Source organism: Hylobates moloch, unplaced genomic scaffold (genome assembly GCF_009828535.3).
Source record: "Hylobates moloch isolate HMO894 unplaced genomic scaffold, HMol_V3 SCAFFOLD_1, whole genome shotgun sequence".
NCBI lineage: Eukaryota > Metazoa > Chordata > Mammalia > Primates > Hylobatidae > Hylobates > Hylobates moloch.
The window spans coordinates 55,899,993-55,923,027 of record NW_026652276.1 but is presented as its reverse complement, the minus strand read 5'-3'; the positions used below and the strand labels follow the sequence as shown (position 1 = coordinate 55,923,027).

Genomic DNA, 23,035 nt, shown 5'->3' with positions numbered 1-23,035 from the left:
AATTATAAAACAAGATATAGCTGAAACACCAAATAGATATGAAAAAGAATTAATTAAATGCCTTCAAAGTTGAAATATAGTCATTGAAATAAAAAATGCAATCAAACCTAAAAATAGACTCAGACAAAGAGACAGTTAGTAGTGGGGAATTCACCCAGAACTTGGAAAGATAATGAAAATAAAGAGCAAATAAGGAACAAGAAAAATAGATTGAGAGTGACCTCAGGTGTGTTTAGTGACAGGTTCAGAAAAAAAAAAAAAAAAAAAACAGAAGGAATGGTGAAGAGGCAATGATTAAGAATATTTATTCAAGAATTAAAAACAGAAACTCCCAGAACAAAAATTAAATTCAAATATGATGTTAAAAAATAGATATATTATAGTGAAATTTCAGAACTTCCTGATAAAGAAAAACCTCAGAATAAGTCAAAGACTATCTACAAGGGAATGACAGTTCAGCTAAAAGCTGACTTATCCACAGCAATTATAGCTACCAGAAGTTTGTAAAGTAATATCAGCAAAACATTTTAGAAAAATAACTGAATGCTATACATATCATTCAAAGGTAAAGGCGAAATAAAGACATTTTCATATGCAAAAGAGTTTAATGGAGATTATATACAGACCTTCACATACACACATAATAAACACTGTTAAAAGAGTATGTACCTCATCCAGATCAATGATGAGCTCAGAGGGAAAAGCCTTTTAAATAAGGGGCTGGAATAAAACAACACGAAATACAGAAAATAATTTTTTAACAATAAGCTAACAAATTGTACCAACTACTGACTATAATATCAAATGACAGCTGATGGTTGTTTTTTAAAAATTGGAACTAAAATCTTGATAATAATAAAACCATAGAAATAAGTCTAAGTAAATCTATTAGTAATTCCAAAAATGTAAGTGGATTAAAATACCTAAAAGAAGAGAAAAAACTATTAGATTTGATTTTTAAGATACACCCAGCTATAGTCTAGTTACAAGTCTTAAATAAAACAAAGGGTTGAAAATAATGGGATAATCAAAAATTATCAAGTAAAATATGAGGCAAAGGGTTTAATAAGGATAAATTATTAAAGGAACACAGTAACATCAGTATAAAATAACATGAACTTGTATTTTTCTACATCAGACAGAATAATGTAGGTATGCTACAATATTAAGTTATACTGGCTTCACAAACGAAAGGTTTATTTCTCACTCACACGAAGTTCTGGCCAAATTTTATAACTCTGCAGACCAGCAGTTTTCCATGTGATGACTCAGAAGTCCTGGCAGTTTCAAACTTGTGGCTCAATCATCTCAACATACAGTTCCTTGGTTGCCAACTGACAAGCAGTTGGCCAGAACTTGTCACATGGCATGACCCAACTGTTCGGGAGCTGGCAGATGTGATGAAGCACATGCTTATTCAGTAATATTAAATGTCTCTGTCACAGCAACTAACAAAATGTTGTTAAAATTCATAATGTAAAACTGGACGATGATACAAAGAAAAATTAACAGGAAACAATTATAACGAAAGCATTTTAATCTATTTCTAATAGAGGAGAAATCAAACAGAAATAAATGATATTATATGTTGCTTCTAGACATACATACATATAGTGAAATGCTGTTCTAAAAACTACACATAAATCCTAATCAACACCTTCATTACAGTGGGTTGCTTCTCAGGAAGAATTAAGGAAAGCAGAATTAGAAAAGGCTATACAACAAGTTTCAACATTACTTGTAATACTCTATTTCTTCATATTGGATACAAGATACTATTTATACTATTCTGTACTACTTTCTATATATTTGAAATAGCTCATATTAATTTTTAAAAGAATAACTACATGGCTGCAATAGTTGTCTATGATGTAAGAAATTATCCCAAACGTAATAGCTTAAAACAATATACATTTATTATCTCACAGTTTCCATGGGTCAGGAAGTCCGGGCAAGGCTTAGTTGGATGGTCAGATTCTCACAAGGCTTCAAAGTGTTGACCAGGCTGGGGTCTCATCTGAGGCTCAGGAACCTCTGCCAAAGTCACTTGATTGTTGACAGAATTCATTTCTTTGCACCTGTTGAATTCACGGTGACTTGCTTTTTCAAGGTCAGCAGGGGAATCTGACTTTAGTCAGCTAAATTGTGTATAAAGTAACATAATCATTATCTTTGCCAGATATTGTAGCCTAATCAAAAGAGTGACTATATCATTATATTCAAAAGTCCTTCTCACACTCAAGGGGAGATTATTAAGAGCACGTAGATCAGGAAGCAGGAATCTTGGGAGCCATCTAAAATTCTACCTACTATAGTCCCTTAAGAATCTCATAATCTAGTGGAAGACATAGACATAAGGACAAAGGTTTAAAGCAATGTGAGATAAGCTATATTAGATATGTGTCTTCTTTTGGGTCCCCCAAAAGCTGACCTAGATAGAAGACCTTAGGTGCAGTTTATTTGACGTGATTCCAGGAAGTATATGTGAGACAGGGAATGGAGGAAGGCTAATATAAACAGTACGTTAACGAGCAGGGTACTATGGGCACTGGGGCTAAATCCCACTGTGAACCCTCCGAGAACCATATGAAACATGCTTCATATTTATCTCACTGGTAGATGGAAAGCCTCAAGCATTTTATCCACTGACTCTGGTCCCCTGTTGGCTGAGGCTCTCTCTCACTCTTCTAGGTTGTCACTGTGCATGGTAAGTTTCTATGGTGCCAGATAAATCCTTCATACAGTGAGGCACAAAGGCACAGATGCTTAAAGTGGGAATTGGTCAGCATGCCAGAAACTCTACCCCACATGCAGGGATCTCAAAGCTGGACATGTAGCAATATGGGGTGGGACATTAAGAACATCTGTTACAATGTGTGTATTAGGTAAATTAAGACTTGCTGCTATAACAGATAAACATACAAATCTCAATGGCTTAATATAATGACATTTTATTTCTCACATCAATCAGTAGGACAGTGAAGCTTTGGCAGGGTGAAAGAGTGACTGATATGTTCCTTGCAAACGTTCAGGAACACTGCTACCTGCATCTTCCATACATGGCCCCTAAAGACTCCTTGTCTGTATAAGCAAACAACTAACAGAAGAGAGAGAAGTAGATTGTGTGGAAGAAAAGTGTGAGATGGCATGGCTTCACTAAAGCACAAGGGAGCTTGGGTAACATAGTCTAGTTGTATGCCCTTTCGAAAAAGAAATAGATCAGTTGAACGGGGTAGCATTCAACAGGGTGTGAGAGGCAATTAAGTTAGCCTGGAATGCTCGGGAAAGACTATAAAGCATAGGTGACCTTTAGGTTAAATCTTGAAGAAAGATGTGGTGATTAATTTTGTGTATCAACTTGACTGGGTCATGGGGTGTCCATATATTTGGTTAAACATTATTCTGGATATGTCTGTGAGAGTGATTCTGAAGGAGATTAACGTTTGAATCAGTAAACTGAATAAAGCAGATGGCCCTTCCCAATGTGGGAGGGCCTTATCCAGCCCACTGAAGGCCTGAGTACAACAAACGGGCAGAGTAAGAAAGAATTTACTCTTTACCCAAGTATCTTTGAGTTGGGACATCAGTCTTCTCCCTTGACACTTGACTTAGACAGAAACTTATACTCCATCAGCCCTCCTGGGTCTCAAGCCTTCAGACTCAGACTATACCTATCAACTGCAACTTGTTGACTGCAGATCCTAGAACTTCTCAGCCTCCAAAACCATGTGAGCCAATTCCTTATAGTAAATCTATATATCTATATCTACCAATATACATAAATCCTACTGATTTTGTTTCTCTGGAGAACCCAGATTAATACAGAAGGTTAAAAATGTGTCATAGAATTAACGAGGAATAAAAGCATTTCAGGCAGAGCAAAAAACAACATGGACAGAAGAACAGCTTAGAAGAACACAGGCAAGTTCAGAGAACTGAAGTAGATTTGTTTTGACAGGACCCATAGCAGGTGTGGTTATATGGAAGAAGAATCTGGAAATGTGGGCAGGAACCTGACAATAAGACTCCTGATTTTACACTGTGAAGGAAATGAAAGGCTAGAGAATTTAAAACAAAAGTATAAAGCGTTTTATGATACTACTTTAGCAACCTCAAGAAAGATGCTGTATAAGAGCAAGCAAAAGGATTTTCTGCTAAATATTGTTAAATATCACCTGTCTTGAGCTCTAGGACATTTAACAAGGAAAGATGATGCATTCAGTCAAAAGTGCATGAGCTTGAAGTCAGGCAGGCTTGAGTTCAATGCTATCTGGCAAGTTTGTTATGAGAATCAAAGGGTTTGCATGTAAAGCTTTTAGCACAATGTATGACAAAGAGCATGTGCTCAAAGAAAAAAAAATTAGTTCCTTTCTTCTCCGAGCAACAAAATAAATAGCATGAGTTTATCTGAGAACCAGAGAAAAAAATTAAATTAGTAGAAACTCTGACTTTTGGACACTGCTTGATATTGCTAATACTGTTTGTGAATAATTATGCCCTGTAAAAGGAATAACCAAAAAGCTCTGAATGTGTAGACAAGACATGCAGACTCAGTAATCCCAGCCCAAGTGCTTACTGGTATATACCAGTTGGGTGTCAGAAATGTGCAACAGACTATCTAAAGAAGGGTAATAATACTGAGCCCTAACATTTGTATTGAGAAACATTGACAATTCATAATAGTCATAGTAAAACATAGCTAGGAAATACTGTCACATTGAAATTATTTAACTCTACATTAACCAGCTGACTAAATATATTTCTTATTATTCTGTTCACTTCTTAATGAAATTTTTGTCTTTTAATAAGTTTGCATTTCATAATTAGATATATAATATTCATGCCTTGTGATTTCCCCACAGAGAATTTTCAATTTATAAAAACCAATTTATTCTGTGTGTTTAGTTTCTAAATATATTTTTAAAAATATATTTAAGGCATGAACAAAATTCCATACAGTGAAAATCTGTAGGAGAAGATAAACTTTATTTGATAATTCATGACCCAAATGAATAAAGCCTATTTGTTAAAAAAAAAAAAGAAAAAAGAAAAGAAAAGCTAACTCAAACATTTAAAATGAATAGTGTCTTTTTTGTATAAATCACTTTTGTGTTACCTTATGCCACATCCTTATTTACTTTTACTCTGCTTACCAAATATTAGATAACACAGTTTCTTTAAAAGCTTCCAATCCCTGGAGCAGTGGAGCCCTGGTTCTCAACCTTGGCTGCACATTTGGAATCATTAGGGGACCTTTTTAAAAATACTCATTACCTAAGTTTCACCTCAGATCCATTGTAAAAATAAAAAAAAAAAAATTGAGAGTGGAACCCAAGCACAAGAATTACTTTTAAAATCTCCAGAGATTGTAGAGAAATGTGCATCTTACATCAATCCCTATTCACACTGCCACTATACCATTCAGGCCTTCAGTATCACATACCTGGACTCTTGCAAGAGCCACCTAACAAGTCTTCTCACCATCCTACTTCACCATTGCCAGATTAAAAGTACCCTTAAAATGCACTTATCAAACTTAACATGCTTGCTGATGGTCTTGTTAAGATTTTAAGATGAAGGCACTAATTAAGTTGATCTTGAGTGGAGGTTGAGATTCTACATTTCTTTCAAGTTCCCAGGTGATGTTTATGCTGCCGAGCCAAAAACCACAAACCACACTGATTTATGTTTTCCAGTCATAAAGAAAACTACTGGTACCACTTCCTAATTCTAGATACTTTTTCAGCTCTTTTTCTTTTTTTTTAATTTCATTTGGCATTTTACATTTAAAAAGTAGAATTTTTCTCTTGCTTTTTAGTGAATGTCCATGTTAGTTAATACGTTTAAGTAAAGACATAACATCCTTGAAGGCTTTAAGCCCTTTGATAGCTCACAGGACAAGTTAGGTGTACAGTAAAGAAATCTGTTCCCCTATGGAGAGACACAGTAAGATTTAGTATTTTGACCCCTAGTAATGAGAACACTTGGACACAGGAAGGGGAACATCACACACCGGGGCCTGTTGTGGGGTAGGGGGAGGTGGGAGGGATAGCATTAGGAGATATACCTAACGTAAATGACGAGTTAATGGGTGCAGCACACCAACATGGCACATGTATACATATGTAACAAACCTGCACGTTGTGCACATGTACACTAGAACTTAAAGTATAAACTAAATATATGCCAAGGGTTGACAAATACCACTAAAATATTTATTTAAAACTACAATTTATGGTGGGTATGAGAAAAAAAGGAGCTATTACAGAAATAGAATTGCAAAATTAGAAAAACACATTCTAGTTGACTTAATCTGAATTCTATAATCTTCTAAGCCATCTATAACTTAAATTTTTAAAAGAATTTCTCATAATAGTCTAGAAATTAGCCATGCTATCTAATAATACATTACCAGTATTGTGTACTTATTTTAAACATATAGACTATGTTTAACATAGACTATGTTAACTATGGTTAACAATACTGTACAGTACCCTTAAAATGTATTAGGGGGATATGTCTCCTGTTTTGTGATTTTTACTGCAATAATTAAGTAGGGGTCTTTACCCATAAGCAAAGCCCATAGACAAGGCCAATATATTTGAACAATGGCAGAGTCACTGAAATAAACAGATAAACTCCTAAAATAACACCCTTTTAAAAGACAACACTTACTAGAAACATATAGACTAAAAAAAATCCTTAAGAAATGATTGATAAATATTAGTTGATCTTAGTATAATGAGAAATTTTCCTCCTTTATGGTTGCCAAAAATTCATAAAAACAAAATGTTAATAATTTGTGTTCTCAGGCCTTTGAACTCAGACTGAAACTATGCATTAGCTCTCCTGTGTCTCCTGGTAGCCAAAAGCCCATCTTGGAACTTAGCCTCCATAATTGCTGAGCCAATTCCCTATAATAAATATATATATATGTATATTTTTCTATATTTCTGTATATAAATATACAAATGTATATTTCTGTATATAGATATACAAATGTATATTTCTGTATATAGATATACAAATGTATATTTCTGTATATAGATATACAAATGTATATTTCTGTATATAATATACAAATGTATATTTCTGTATATAGATATACAAATGTATATTTCTGTATATAGATATACAAATGTATATTTCTGTATATAAATGTATATTTCTGTATATAAATGTATATTTGGGTATATAAATGTATATTTGGGTATATAAATATATATTTATATTATACATTTATATAAATATATATTTATATTATACATTTATATAAATACATATGTATATTATACATTTATATAAATATATAAATTATGTATATATTTATGTACATAAATACATATATATATATATACTTATTTGCATGACTGAAACTTTATACCTGTTGAGCAACATATTAGGGTTCTCCAGAGAAACAGAACCAACAATACATACACACACACACACATACACACGCGCGCGCACACACAGAGCTCAATGTATTAGTCAGTTTTGGAGAAATATAGATCATGTTGTGTTCCATTTAAAACCTATTTATTGATGTAGAACATGGAATGTGTCAAAAGTGTTTAATTGCTCCCGCTCCCTCCTTTGTATTTTATGTATCATTATTATTAAGAAGGGGTGGTAGAAAAAAGAAGGGGGGAGAAGAACTGTTGGATATATTACAAAGTCAATGTGTGTGTGTACTATTGGTTCTGTTTCTCTGGAGAACCCTAATATGTTGTTCAATGGGTATAAAGTTTCAGTCACGCAAAATGAAACAGTTCTAGAGATCTCCTGTACAATATTGTGCTTATGGTTAACAACATTTTACAGTACCCTTAAAATGTATTAGGGGGATAGGTCTCGTGCTTTGTGATTTTCACAAGAATTAAAAGTAGGGGTCTTTACCTATAGGCAAAGCCCACAGACGAGGCCAATATATTTGAACAATGGCAAAGTCACTGAAATAAGCATAAAAACTCCTAAAATAACACCCTTTTAAAACACAACCATTACTTAAATATAGAAGTTCCAATGTTTCTAGATTATCCTATTACAGTCAGCCATCGCTATATGACAGGGAAATGTTCTGAGAAATGAATCATTAAATGATTTCATCTTTGTGTGAACATCATAGAGTGTACTTACACAAACATAGATGGTATAGCCTACTACACAACTAGGCTATATGGTATACACAATTGCTCCCAGGCTACAAACCTGTACAGCATGTTATTATGTGGCACATGACTGTACTTTGTTGGTATTTAAATTGTACTTTACTATTTGTAGGTTTTATCACTAGAAACTAAGGAGCTTTACATGGACTTTAAAAAGCTTTAAGATTGGATTTTTAAAATGGATATCAACTACTAAATCGTAGGAAGTGTTGTTGTAAGCAGGCAACCACTCTCTATTTTAGGTAACTGTCAGATCCAGTATAAATATCATGAAACTTGAAGTTTTAATATTTAGAGTTATCACCAGAATCAAAATAACATCATAAGCTGTTACACCTGGGAAACCCTGAAAGTGTAACCTGAGAGTCTTTCCAGCTTGAAATGAATTACAAGAAATGAAGTAAATTACACATATGTCCCCAGTCTAAGGTTAGAAAACTCATGAATTACTACACCAAAGAACCCTCAAGCCCTAGATATTATTGTAAACCTCATCTATTTTGATATTATGCATAGAACTATTTATAATATCAAAATAATATGATATTTGGGATTTCCCCTTGTAATTCCAGTATTCATAGTAGTTAAAATTTGCTTCTCAAACTACCCTTGAGTAAAAACACACATTAACATGATCATAATGAAGTCACTGGAGGACTACTGTTGCTTAGGAACATTAAAAAATCTGGCATAGATTGAGAATTTATTATCACATGAGCCATTGAAATTAGCAATTGGTGCTTTTCCTTTGATTAGATGTTATATATCAATCTGGCACCTCTAATACTTCCCAGTTACACTGATAAATGAAATAAATTTTATATTACATTATTCAGTATCTGCTGCTTTGCTGCTTATTTTGGAAATAAAATTGTGCCCTTATAAACCTGAAAATACAAACTATGGAAATGTAAAGACAACATACCAAGTGATTGGTTTTCTGTTGTAAATATTTTTACCATATTCTAAGCTTTGCTAACTTTCGTATTGTTTTGATTTGTGTATTTCAAATTTTTCAACTTGAAATAATTATAGAATCACAAAATGTTGCCAAAGTAGTACAGAGAGGTCTCTTGTACCTATCATCCAGATTTCTCTGATGGCAACATCTTACATTACCCCAGTGCATTTTCAGAACCAGGAAATTGATGGCCCAATACAGTGAACTAGACTACAGATCTTACTCAAGTATCACTGGTTTTTGCATGCACTCATTTTTTCTTTGTTTTTATGTACAATTCTAAGACATTTTATTAAATGTGTTTATTTGTCCAAATGGCCATGTGCTTCTAGTTCTCTTTGTCACCTTTCCTCCTTATCAGGGAAAACAAGGAAATGATACATTTTTCAAAGGCTATTGGATGCAAGAGCCCTTACTCAAAGAAAAATATGTTGGTGATTTCTGATCACTAACCTATTATATGTCCTAGCAATTTACATTTACAGTTGTAGAAATAAATGGCTTGCATTTCAGATTTTCATGAAAAAGATAAGCCTGCTAACTCGGAAATTTACTATGTGTGGCATTAGTTTGAAATGTGACATCTTAATGTGAAAAATTAAAAAAAACTATTTCTACTATTTGTTTTGTCAGCTAACCTTTACAATTGCGTACCACATCATTTTTCTCAGATTAGCTCAGTGTATTAGTTTTAGAGAAGTATAGATCATCTTGTGTTCCATTTAAAACCTATTTATTGATGTAGAACACGGAATGTGTCAAAAGTGTCTAATTGTTCCCACTCCCTATTTTGTATTTTATGTATCATTATTATGATAAAGGGGTGGTAGAAAAAAAGAAGGAGGAGAAGAAGAACTGTTGGGTATATTACAAATTCAAACTCAGAAAACAAAGAGAAAATAATGTTTCCTATTTGATTTCAAATACTAGATTAATTATTAGAATAAGATAAAGAACAATGTGACATATTGCTTGGAAGTTTATCTAAGAGGGCAAATCAAATATAACTCCAGATGTAAGCCTAAAAATGACTTTCTCATATTATACCTTAAAGCTTTTATAATAATTCAGAGAATATATCATATTATTATGACATAAAATGATTCATTCTTAGGAGAGTATAACGTCATAAACAATTTATTTGCTCAGTCAGTATATTAGTTCGTTTTCATACTGCCAATAAAGACATACCCAAGACTAGGCAATTTAGAAAGGGAAGAGGTTTGACTGACTCACAGTTCAGCATGGCTGGGACACCTCAGGAAACTTACAAATCATGGCAAAAAGGGAAGCAAACATACCCTTCTTCAAATGGTGGCAGGAAGAAGTGCTGAGCGAAAGCAGGAAAAGCCCTATAAAGCCATCAGATTTATTGAGAACTCACTCACTATCACAAGAAAAGCATGAGGGTAACTACCCCCATGATTAACTTACCTCCCACCAGGTCCCTCCCATGACATGTGGGGATTATAGGAACTACCAATTCAAGATGAGATTTGGGTGTGGACACAGCCAAACCAGATCAATGTCCTAAGACTGGATAAAATGACCTGGCGAACAAGTAACTAGAGAAAGAATGAGGGGCAATAGCCAGGTGCGGTGGCTGACGCCTGTAATCCCAACACTTTGGGAGGCCAAAGCAGGCAGATTATTTGAGGTCAGGAGTTCAGGACCAGCCTGGCCAACATGGCGAAACTCCATCTCTACTAAAAATACTAAAATTGACTGGGTATGACGTCACATGCCTGTAATCCCAGCTACTCAAGAGGCTGAGACGTGAGAATCACTTGAACCTGGGAGGCAGAGTGTAAGGGAAATGGCTGTGCTTTAGTCAGGAGTAGGCTGAGGCAGCCTTCTGGTGCAGCATGACTCAGCGGGTTTGGAGCACAGGCGCACAACCCTGCACATTATGTAACCACACCATGTGAGGCACATTAGGCGATCACCCACGTGAGCTCATGCTTGGCTCACAGCCATTATTGTCTGTAAAAGATATAACTACCCTGCTGATGCCGTACATACACCTTGCTCACACCCAGAGAAATAGTAAAGCCATGTTGAAACTATCTACAATTCCTCGAGTGTTTTTCCAGCTACCCACCACTTGCCCACCAACTTCACTCAGACCTCAGTTAGAACCTGACAATTGGCATCACAAACAGGATCCTGAGGTGGGTGAGCCTTCAGTCCCTGCTGCCTCTGGGTGGGTCATGTGGCCACAACATGGGCTGTGGTACCCAGTGGCAGCTGTGCTGCTCAGATGGGCTCTGGTAGAAACCTGGGCAGTGGTAGATGAGTCCCTCACAAGCATGGAGAAGGCACTGAAGCAGCTGGAGGTGCAGAGCACCAAGAAGGAGCGAGCTTTTGCCAGCAGAGTTGGATGGGCATTTTGACTGCGCTACAAGTACACACCAAGTCCCTGAGGGATGCAGCACAGGTAAGGGCCCTCCAGGTGCAGGCACAGAGCCTGGAGGCCTGGCTATACAGCTCAGAAAAAGAGTTAAAAGCTGCCATGAATGGGGACTTCCAGATGCAGGCAGGGCACCTGGATACGTGGCTACAGAGCTTGGAAAAGGAATTAAAGGCTGCTGTGAATGCAGGCCTGGGTCCCTGGTCTCAGCCAGAGATTCCCACTCTGATACAGAGGAGGAAGAACCCCCATTGCAAGCTCACCCAGTGGTCTGTCAGAAGGTAGATCATAAACAGCCATTGGGACCCCAAGGGCAGGCTCAGGGACCTGGTACTGTAATGCACCATACTTCATATACTGCCTTTACCCCAACTGAGTTGTGGGAATTAGGAAAGCAGTGCCTCCAGGGTCTAGGGCAACCTCTGCCTGCATGGATGCTTCGTTAAGGGGAAGAGGGAGCAGATAGTATTTTCTGTTCCACCTCTGAGATGGAAAAGCTAGCCTCGATCACGACTCACCCCTCCCTCCATCAGCAGTTGCAGGTGAGCAGGAGGTTGGCACAAGGGCAAGGTGACCACACCCTGATTGAGTGGCTATGGGAAGCCATACAAACTGTGGAACGACACTGGTGAAATACCCAAAACCGTGACTAAATGGCAGTCATATGCCGATTTGGTGCAAGTCATTGGGGAGATGGGTATGTGGCAGGCTATGTTTGACCTGAATACCCAGGGGCCAGATGATGAACATTTCACCTCCCACATGAGGGATCTCATGTTAGGTTCCATTCCCCCAAGTGCCTTTGGTTCCCTAGCTGCTGTCCTCACCCCATATGTAGGGTGCTGCATACATGAAGTGACCACTGCTATGGCAGCTCTCGGGGAAGTAGAAGGCCATCGGTGGGACCAAGGGGTCTGTGCAGTAAAGAAGGGGAAGATGTTCCGCTTGTGGGGTCCTCCATCCCATGGGAGAAAAGGGGGCCCCAACAAGTGACATGCTTACAGATGTGGATAGATGTGATTCTGGTCAGAGTTGACCAAGAGAAAATCAATAAGCAGCCCAATGAAGTACTCTTAACTTTGTGGACAAAGTTGTCCCTAGAGCACCAATTCCAGAAAATGCCCAAGGGGAAGGACATTTCTGTGTGACCCAGTCCCACCTGGGAGCTTCAGCTCAAAGACAGCTTCCTGCAGCCAGTCGGAAATGTAGAGCCTTTCCTGTTTGATTACGGAACTGGCCAAGGTGCCCAGCTTGGGAGGACACTGGATGACTAGAGGCCACATGTGAAATTAGCAATCGACTGGTTCCCCACCAATGTACAGTGGGTGTTGCTGCTGGTGGATACTGGCGCAGATCACAGCCTTGTTTATGGGAAACCAGATAAGTTTCTGGTCAAACCTGCTTACATTGACGGTTATGGAGGCTGGTTAGTAACAGTGAAAACTGTATCTCTGCACCTTGGTATCTGCCATTTGGCTCCCCATTTAAATACTGTGTATGTCTATCTCATACCAGAATACATTCTGGGGGTGGACCATTTACATGGCCTGGTGTTACAAACCATGGCAGGGGAATTCAGACTCTGAGTGCTTGTGATGAAGTTGGTGCTGTGTGGACATACACATCACCAGCCTCAGGTCTTGCCACAACCCCAAAGATTTACGTCCACCCAACAGTATCATTTGCCAGATGGGCACACAGAGATAACTGAGACAATTAAAAAGCTGGAGAAGGTGCAGATAGTGCGAGGAACTCACAGCCTATATGATTCTCCAGTGTTGCCAGCTAGAAAGCCTGATGGAACTTGGCAGATGATGGCAGACTATCGGGAACTGAATGAAGTAACACCCCCTTTGCATGCAACTGTACCATCAGTCCTGGATTTGATGAACCGTATGACAACGGAACTGGGACCTTACCACTATGTAGTGGACTTGGCCAATGCATTTTTCTCCATTGACATTGCTTCAGAGAGCCAGGAACAGTTCACCTTCACATGGGACAGGCGACAATGGACTTTTACAATGTTGCCACAGCACTCTGTGCTTGGCCCCACCATATGTCATGGTCTCGTTGCCACGGATTTAGCCACCTGGCAAGGTCCAGAAGGGGCCTGCCTATTCCAATATATTGATGATATTATGTTAATCTCTGATTCTCTTGCAGATTTAGAAGGAGCAGTGCCCCTCTTGCAGCAACATTTGGCAGCATGTGGTTGGACTGTCAATAAATCCAAGGTCGAAGGACCTGGATTATCTGCCAAATTTTTGGAAGTTATCTGGTCGGGTAAGACAAAGGCCATCTAAGAGGCTATCATTTATAAGGTTCAGACATATCTCCAGCCCTCTATGGTGAAGCTGCTGCAAACTTTTCTGGGCCTCCTGGGATACTGATGGACACTTGTGCCCCATTTAGCTCAAATGATAAAAACTATTGCATCTGTTAACAAAGAAGGGCTCCACCTGGGATTCAGATGATGTGGCTGAGACCACCTTCCTGGCAGCCAAGTGGGCTATTCAGCAGGCACAAATCCTACGGGTAGTTGACCAGGGGTGCCCGTTTGAGCTGGATGTGCATGTGACCACAGATGGTTTTGGTTGGGGCCTATGGCAGCGCACAGAGTGGCTGAGAATGCAAGTAGGCTTTTGGTCCCAACTATGGAAGGAAGCTGAGCTCTAGCTTTCCTTAACAGAGAAACAGCTAGCAGCTGTATATGCCTCCCTTCAGGCTTATGAGAGTGTGACAGGATGGGCTGCAGTTGTCATGCGGATGACTTACCTGATAGCAGGATGGGTGTGTTCATGGGTAATGACCCCCTGGACTGGGATGGCACAGACATCCACTTTGGTGAGGTGGGCACCTACTTGGAGCAGTGGAGTACAAGTCCCTTAGCAGCAGAGCTGCAAGAGATCTTGGGACCTGTAGTCCTAATGCAAGATAAGGCCATGGGGCCTGAGCCACATCTAGACTCTGAGCCTTCACCATTTAAGGAAGAGCATCCCCCCTTCCTGATAGGGCATGGTACACAGATGGGTCTAGCCGAGGTGCTACTGCTGCTTGGAGGTGCAGTCCAACCAAGTGCTGACAACATATGGTTTGAAACCAGGTATGGACAAAGTAGCCAATGGGTTGAACTTAGAGCAACAGATGCAATGGTTATTATCACTTGAGCTAAATGGGGCACAAATATCCATCAGTATCCCAGGAGGCCCAGAATGGCCCAGTATGGATGGTGATCACCAAGGAGGTGACACCTATGGTAATCTGTACTGATAGCTAGGTAGTCTATCAAGGCTTAACCTTGTTGTTAACTACCTGGAAAATACAGAAGTGGTTAGTCAGCCACCAACCCATTTAGGGCCAAGCCATATGGCAAGACCTCTGGTAAATGGGTCATCAGAAAGATAACTATTTATCATGTGTCAGGCCATATGCCTTTGGCCACCCCCGGCAATGATGAGGCGGATGCCTCAGCCAAGGTCCAATGGTTAGTCAGTACCTACGCGAGATGTGGCCTTGTGACTACACCGGAAACTTGGACATGCCAGGGGTCAACTGATGCAACAGGTCAATAAATGTTGGGGTCTGTCCCTGCCCATACAAGATATTTGGGAGGCTTGTCAGAAATGCCCAGCTCAGGCATACCCTAAATGGAGGCAGATGCTCTGTGTTACACAACAAGTGATGATAGGGCAAGTGCCCTTGACTAGATGGCAAGTATACTACACAGGGCCACTGTTGAAGTCACAAGCGTATACGCATGCACTAACAGCTGTGGATACAGCCACAGGCCTATTGTTCGCCTACCCTTGTAGGGCGGCCAACCAGCAGGGCACCATCCAGGCCCTGCAACATTTATGTGCTATGTATGTTCGCCCTCTGGCTGTTGAGAGTGATAGGGGAACACATTTCACTGGACAACAGTACAACAATGGGCACAACAAACGGACATAAAGTGGGGATTCCATGTGCCATACAACCTGCAAGCTGTGGGTATGATTGAGTGATATAATGAGCTCTTGAAGAATGGGTTATGCTTGCATGTCATGAACCTATCTTTGTGGGGCTGGAGTTCCAGACTGGACCTGGTGCTCCAAACCTTGAATGAACGGGCATGGAAAGAGGGCCTGGCCCTGCCCCCATTCAGTTGAAGGTAAGTACCAATGATGACCTCCTCTGACCAGGTAGAGGGACAAATGGTAACCTGTTGTTGCATGTCCCAATGCCCCTGAAGGTAAGAGAACAGAAAACCTGGCTGTGGCCATGACCCTCCAACCACTACCCCCACCTCCACCATTGCTGGTGGTTGGTCATTGTAGCTCCCGGGAGGAGGACTTACAGTACAACTTGCATGTCACTCCTTGGGTGTTTAAAACAAGGCCCCCAAAGTTGACTGTTCATAGGGGAATGGGCAGGGAAGGAACCCTCCTCCAGGGGATATATGTACTGTCTGTGTGGCCTATTATGAGCTCCCCCTGTGACTCTGGTGCAGATACAGGACTCAGAGGAACTATGGCGAGCTGAGAAGGTGTGGTACCATTGCCCAGGGCAAAAGCCCTGGGTGGTTGCATTGTTATTCAGGGATGAAAGGTTAGCCTGTATTTTGCCTGAGAGACATGATTTACCTCTGTTAATATCTGTGCCTGCTGTGTCATCTTGACCATAAGTTAACATGCTCCAGCTGCATTATGGACTGGGCCCACACCTACGCTGAGGTGACCAGTGTTTCCAACAGATGGATCTGCACTGCCCTTCCAGCAGCAGCTGCTGTGGAAGGCTTACCTTGACATACAAAATCAGGGCCTGAAGGTAACTCAACATGGCTGGAGACTTGGGGTCTGATGGCCAACACCTGGAACACAAGGCAGCAAGCTTTGGACAAAGGATGCCGCAAAACTCATGGTGCACCTGCCCCCCTTGCTGGCCCATAGTGTTTATGATGGGTGAGGCTGGCTAGTGGGGGAACAAGTAGTACCCCTGGCCCAGGCACCATGGTGCATAGAGCAACACTGGGGTAATACCAATGTGGGATGGGTACCCATGACAGCCTGTGAAAAAATAACATGTATCACCACACCAAAGGTGTGGTAGAACAAGCAGCCCCACTAAGGTCAGCTCCAATGGACTTTGTGCCCCCTGGGGGTTTATGGGTCTGTGGGGACACAAGGTGGCCTTACCTATAGACGTTGTACCTGGGGGTGGCCTTATGTACCTGCCACTGTTCTCCCCACATTGCCCAGACACCCACATAACCAGGAAGCACTACACTCTCAGTTTCTGCAAGTTCGACGAGCCCCCTGGTGGTTCCACTCCTTGGCAATGACTATCTCTGGAGTGGGTGTCATAAGCACAAGTTACTGCTCTTGCAGAGCACACCACTCAGGCTCTGAATTACACCCAAGTGGCCCTTGTCCTGTTAACACCTTACTGATCAGATCAGTAAGGTGGCGTTGCAAAACCAAATGGCCTTAGACATAATAACTACTGCCCAAGGAGGCACCTGTTCTCTTTTAGGAATACAATGTTGTGCCTTTATTGCTGACAATCGGCAGAACATGACAGCAGCCCTGCAACAGTTCTCACAAGAGATTAATGGAATCAAGAGCCTTACTGATGACCCCCTGCAGAGATGGTGGGCATCCTTAGGCTCTGGCCAATGATGGGCCCTAATGGTCATAAGTAGCATATCTGGTGTCCTAGTAGTGAGCTGTTGCTCTCTGTATTGTTGTTGTGGGTTATGGATTCAGGGCTCTACCCTATGGGCACGTGTCCCTGCCCAGAGGATGCCCTCAGCCTAGGGGGTGGAGTGTAAGGGAAATGGCTGCACTTTAGTCAGGAGTAGACCAAGGCGGCCTTCTGGCGCAGCATGACTCAGCAAGTTTGGAGTACAGGTGCACAACCCCACACATTATGTAACCATGCCACGTGAGGTGCATTAGGTGATCACCCACATGAGCTCATGCTTGGCTTGGAACCACTATTGTCTGTAAAAGGTATAACTACGCTGCTAATGCTGTACGTAGAGTTTGCTCATGCCCAGAGAAAGAGTAAAGCCATGTCAAAACTGTCTACTATTCCTCGAGTGGTTTTCCAGCTACCTGCCATTCGCCCCACTGACTCCCCTCAGACATCAGTTAGAACCTGACACAGAGGTTGCAGTGAGCCAAGATCATGTCACTGTACTCCAGCCTGGGTGACAGACTGCTGGTGTATTTACCAGTACTTGTCTATGGTTAATCAGTTAAATCAGCCCATTCATTCATGCAAATCAGCCTGAGAGTGTGATCAACAACCTTCTATGAATAATTGGTAGTCTCTTTTGCATGGCTACAAACTATATCCCATGTAAGAGAGATGCCCTTTCCAAATGCAAACCATAGTTCTCGTTATGTAATCCTATAAAAGAAGTCAATGGGTCAATGAGAATCTACCACTATCAATCTCCATATGCCTCCATGTTTGAATAATGATAGCCTATTCTCTATATGCTCAGCTGTGTCCACTCCGTGAATCACAGAAAGTCTTGTTTAATCAATCATGTGTAGGAGTTTCTTCTCCAACAGCAAATTCGATTTAGAAATAGGTGTATGGTTCCTCTCCATACTCAGACTGATGTACAGGAGATGTGGGGGAAATGCAGAGTAGAGAGCATGAAGAGATATGGAAACATGGATTTCAATCCCTGAGTATTAAAGTAAGCATTAAGTAGCAACCTCACTATTACTCCTCAGCCCAGGTGATTCTCCATGCCTGAAAACTGAGCTCAGATCCCTCCAGCCAGGTAACAGAGGATATGCACCTTCTTATCTAGTTCCTTCTACCCTTTTTTCCAGCCCCCCAATCCACACCATGAGATTCACAAAATGAAACACTCATTCTAAGTCTAGTTTCAATACTGAATATCAAATCTGACCTACCTCAATCAAAAATTATCTTACCCCATTCCCCAACCCATCCCTCTGCCTTTGATCATTTCTGCTTCTGGCTCCTTCCATAGGGTGCTAGCCTATCCACTCTGGTTTTACATTTCTTCCTCATAGGCAGCCACTTCTACTGTTCCATCTCTATTTTTCTATTCCTTTCTCACTACACTAAACTCGCTTCCTTTTTCCTGTGCCCACCTTGTTGCTGTGACTATCATTTATATTGGAAATAAATTGGTCAAGGTCCTTGAGGATTAGTTTTTTGCCTACCCTTCCCTCAAACTTTATAACATTCTATTCACTATCTTTCCTTTTGCCATACTGAATAACTTGTGAGTTGCCTAAATTTGTCATGTTGTTTTTTAGTCTTTTGACTCTTTAAAAAGATACCCTTTCTTCCTATTATGCCATTCTCTGTTTCTTCATACTTCTAAAAAGAAAACCTCAAGTCTCAACTCTACTGGGAATTCATATTTGAATATCCAGACTGGTGGTTCTCAAACTTGGTCTCACATTGGAATCACTTAGAAAGCTTTAAAAATAATATTGGGTCCTGAGCCCCACCCTCTGAGATTCAGATTTAACTGGTGTTGGGTGGTGCCTGGAGATAGAGATTCTAGCACCTCCCCAGGTGATTATAATGTGCGACCAAGATTGAGAACCACCACTGCCCTAAGTGATATGAATGCCCATCTTCTGTAACCTGTATCACTTTACTCATCATTATCAGCACTTTTTACCTTGCACATTGAATTGTCTTGTAGCAGGACGAGCTGCAGACAAAACCCCTCAGACAACGGGTTAAAGAAAGAAGAGGCGGCTGGGCACAGTGGCTCATGCCTGTAATCCCAGCACTTTGGGAAGCTGAGGCGGGCGGATCACGAAGTCAGGAGATCAAGACCATACTGGCTAACATGGTGAAACCCCGTCTCTACTAAAAATACAAAAAATTAGCCAGGTGTGGTGGCAGGTGCCTGTAGTCCGAGCTACTTGGGAGGCTGAGGCAGGAGAATGGCATGAACACGGGAGGCGGAGCTTGCAGTGAGCCAAGATGGCGCCACCACACTCCAGCCTGGGCGACAGAGCAAGACTCCGTCTCCAAAAGAAAAAAAAGAAGGAAGAGGCTTTACTCAGACAGGAGCGTCAGCAGACTTGTGTCTCAAGAACCGAGCTCCCCGAAGAAAGAGTTCCTGGCCCTTTTAAGGGCTTACAGCTCTAAGGGGTCCACGTGACAGGGTTGTGATAGATTGAGCAAGCATGGGGTACATGACTAGGTTGGGGTGGTGAGCAAGGCAAGTATTTCTCCATACCATTGTCTGTGACCTATAGATAGCACAAGTGGTTAGGGTGGGGGTTAATCTTTAAACTACAGACCTGACCAGTGGCACTGATCAGTCTGTTATTTTTCAGTTTTTACTTCCTCCATTTCTTTGGAGACAGGGGACAGCAGGAGAAATGGCCACTCTCCTCAGTCTATGTACCATATTTTATTAGGTTTTATACCCCAGTGCCTGCATTAGAAAATAAAGGAATCTGGGATGGGGGAAGGGGGGAGGGATAGCATTAGGAGATATACCTAATGTTAAATGACTAGTTAATGGTTGCAGCACACCAACATAGCACATGTATATATATGTAACAAACCTGCACGTTGTGCACATGTACCCTAAAACTTAAAGTATAATAATAAAAAAAAGAAACCCAAGTGTTCATTTATAGATAAATGGGTAAACAAAATATAGTATATACACATAATGGAGTATTATTTAAAAAATAAAGGAATCTTCAACACATGGCTTTTGATGAAATGAAGGAACAAAATTATTTCCTGTTTATACATGAATGTTGTTGCTGCTTAATGAGATCACATATTAAAGTATCTTGAAAAAAGTCACATAAATTGAGAAGAAAGGAAATAGTACAGTTAGTGATAGGTACAGGATGCCAGGGTGATGACCTGATGCTTAGAGCCAGGAAAAACTTGAAATGATACCACAGCTATACACAAAGAATCAGCAGATCTTTTACAAAAGTAACAAAATGAGATAACTGACAGTCACACTTTCTCCCTTGTGGCCTAAAGGTGTCAACATAAATGAATATCTAGAATGGCTCCAGTACCTGCTGTTTCATAATGCTGATGTTTTGATAACATGTCAGCACTTTTCAACTTTATCTTCCCCATTTGATCTCAAATCACAAACTTTTTTTTTTTTAAGTAGTGGAATGTCCTTCATATTAATGAAACACCTGGACTCCTCTCATTTTTATCATCCACACTCCATCTTCTTACTCATTTGAAGGCAAACATGAGAAGATTAAAAAGGCAAAAAAAAAAAAAAAGCAAGTACAGTAAAATAAGCATGAGAATAAATCCTGATGAGCATTGAGAGACTGGATATAATCCTTATTTTATTGGGACACTGTCCAATTATGATATGTTTAACCTTGGGTAAAGAGTAAGTATAAATTCAATGATCAGATTGTTAGGGAACTTATGCCACTTTTGCAAAAACAAACTAAGACAATCTGAATTTTAGGTTCATAGTTGGGTGTTACAATAATAAAATTTAGTTTTCATTAACTGTATGATGGCAATTATAATAAGAAACCAAAGCATTTGTAGTAAATATTATTTTCAAATTGAAGGAAAGGAAAAATTTGTAAGAAAAGCTGGCCCTACCATCAAAGGTACAATCCCCAAAGCTGTCAGTAAAACTTCAGAAGAATTCTATGAGCTTTCAGAAGACCTGGAACTGAAAATGCTGATTTCTAAGATCCCTGTTTCATATGAGTATAGGTATATTAGAAAATTGGCCATGTTGAAAATAATGCTATTTATGGTATGGCTTTAGGAAGCATGCTATCATTCTGAAGCTAAAAATGAGGATTATTTTTCTCTATTTAGGTCAAAGTTGATTTGTTTTGCTCTTTTCTGTTTTGGTATAATCAGGTATTATTTTTGTTGTTGTCGCTGTTTCTTTGGGTTTTTGAAAATAGTAGATGAAGACAGGTATGTGAATTTGTGTTACTATTGCTGACTTTCTAGCAGGCAATTTCCACTTAGGAAAAGGAAATTATCTTGCCAAAGATAAATCCTTAAGATGGAAGCTTATTCTGATGCTTGAAATCACAGACAACAAATATTTACAGGAACCATTAAGGTAATACAAAGGAGAAAAGCTGGCCATTAAGACAATAGGAAATGTTGGGAGCTAAAGACAATTGCCAATCTCATGTCTCATATAAAGGAATTCAGATTTATTATTAATATTATCATTATAATCTTGTTGGCCACCATGTGGATCCTACTTTAAATATTTTTATATAAGATTCTTCCATAAAATAAACAATTCTTATAATAAAATTGTTCAAAATAGCTCACAGGATAAACTTTGTTTAGTCCTAAGCAAATTACATCTACTGGCAAAATTAGTTCCACAGCTGAAATAACTGAGCACACAATTACACAAAATTTTTTTCTTGTTGCAACATGTTTTCTTAGATTTACCCATTATCTAATATACTTTTCAACTAGAAGGCAAGGATAAAGAAAATTTAGAAACAGAAATAAATATTTATCACATGCTAGTATTTCTAGGCTGTATACTAAAATTATTTCATATATTAGCTCATTTAATCCTCACGATAAGATTATAAAGTACATTTATTAATCTCAAGACACACAGGATAGAACTGAAAGTAAAGATATAAAATGACTTACTTAAAAACCACACTAATAAATAATGAATTTAGGACTGAAAGTGTTTTTCTTACCGTTTTTGTGTCTTATCCAGTCTTTCTACAACATCATTTTAAAAAGCTATCCTTAATAAACTGTTGAAATTTTCATGATGACATTCATGTTGTTTGAAAAAGGTACATACAAATATTCTAAACTTTATTGCCCAAAATAGTCTTCACTGGCATTGTTTTATTTGATAATTTCTGTGTAGAAACACTAGCCAGTGAAATACTTTTACAGTATATCAATAAACTTCACTTTTCAACTGCATTGACAGAAAGCAAGCCAACTTTAATCAAAAATGTGAAATAATTTTAGTGATGGAAAATCATAATTATGCTCTCTTGTGGAAAATAAGAGCAACATTTAGCATCACAGACACTCTGTCATAAAAAATTTGCATTAAAATGTTATTCTAGAAAAATGAGTATTTGTCAATCTCATCCAAATATCAAACACAGGAATAATCCTCAAATCAATTAAATGCTGCTGACTTAAAAAAATAATTGCAGCACACTGCCAACTCAGAATAAGATCCCAATGTCATTGCAATTATGCCTGAAAGCATCTGGACAATGCACATTTCAATGTGTTTAAAAGCCTATTAACATTTTTATTGCAGGATGGCATGACCTCAATCATTCAGTTAGGTTTTTGAGTAACCATTAAGAGATGTCTCTAGAACATGTGATACGGTTTGGCTTTGTGTCCCTACCCAAATCTTCTCTTGAATTGTAATCCCATGATCCCTATGTGTTGTGGGAGGGACCTGGTGGGATGTAATTGATTAATGGGGGCAGATTTCCCCCAATGCTGTTCTCGTGATAG

General features: G+C 39.4%; 1 long non-coding RNA gene across 3 annotated transcripts in view; it reads right to left on the bottom strand.

The window, feature by feature from the left end:
* Positions 1-260: 260 nt before the first annotated feature.
* The window catches only part of LOC131383752 (uncharacterized), a 63,733-nt gene continuing 40,958 nt past the window's right edge, over positions 261-23,035 (bottom strand). The window contains exons 3-5 of one of the 3 annotated variants that reach the window (XR_009213990.1): positions 1,927-2,138; positions 1,212-1,388; positions 261-720 (exon numbers count right to left, since the gene is read on the bottom strand). This is a non-coding gene — a long non-coding RNA (uncharacterized LOC131383752). Of the gene's footprint in view, positions 721-1,211; positions 1,389-1,621; positions 2,139-23,035 lie in introns of those variants that run through there. The other 2 variants (XR_009213987.1, XR_009213989.1) reach the window with 2 other exon arrangements.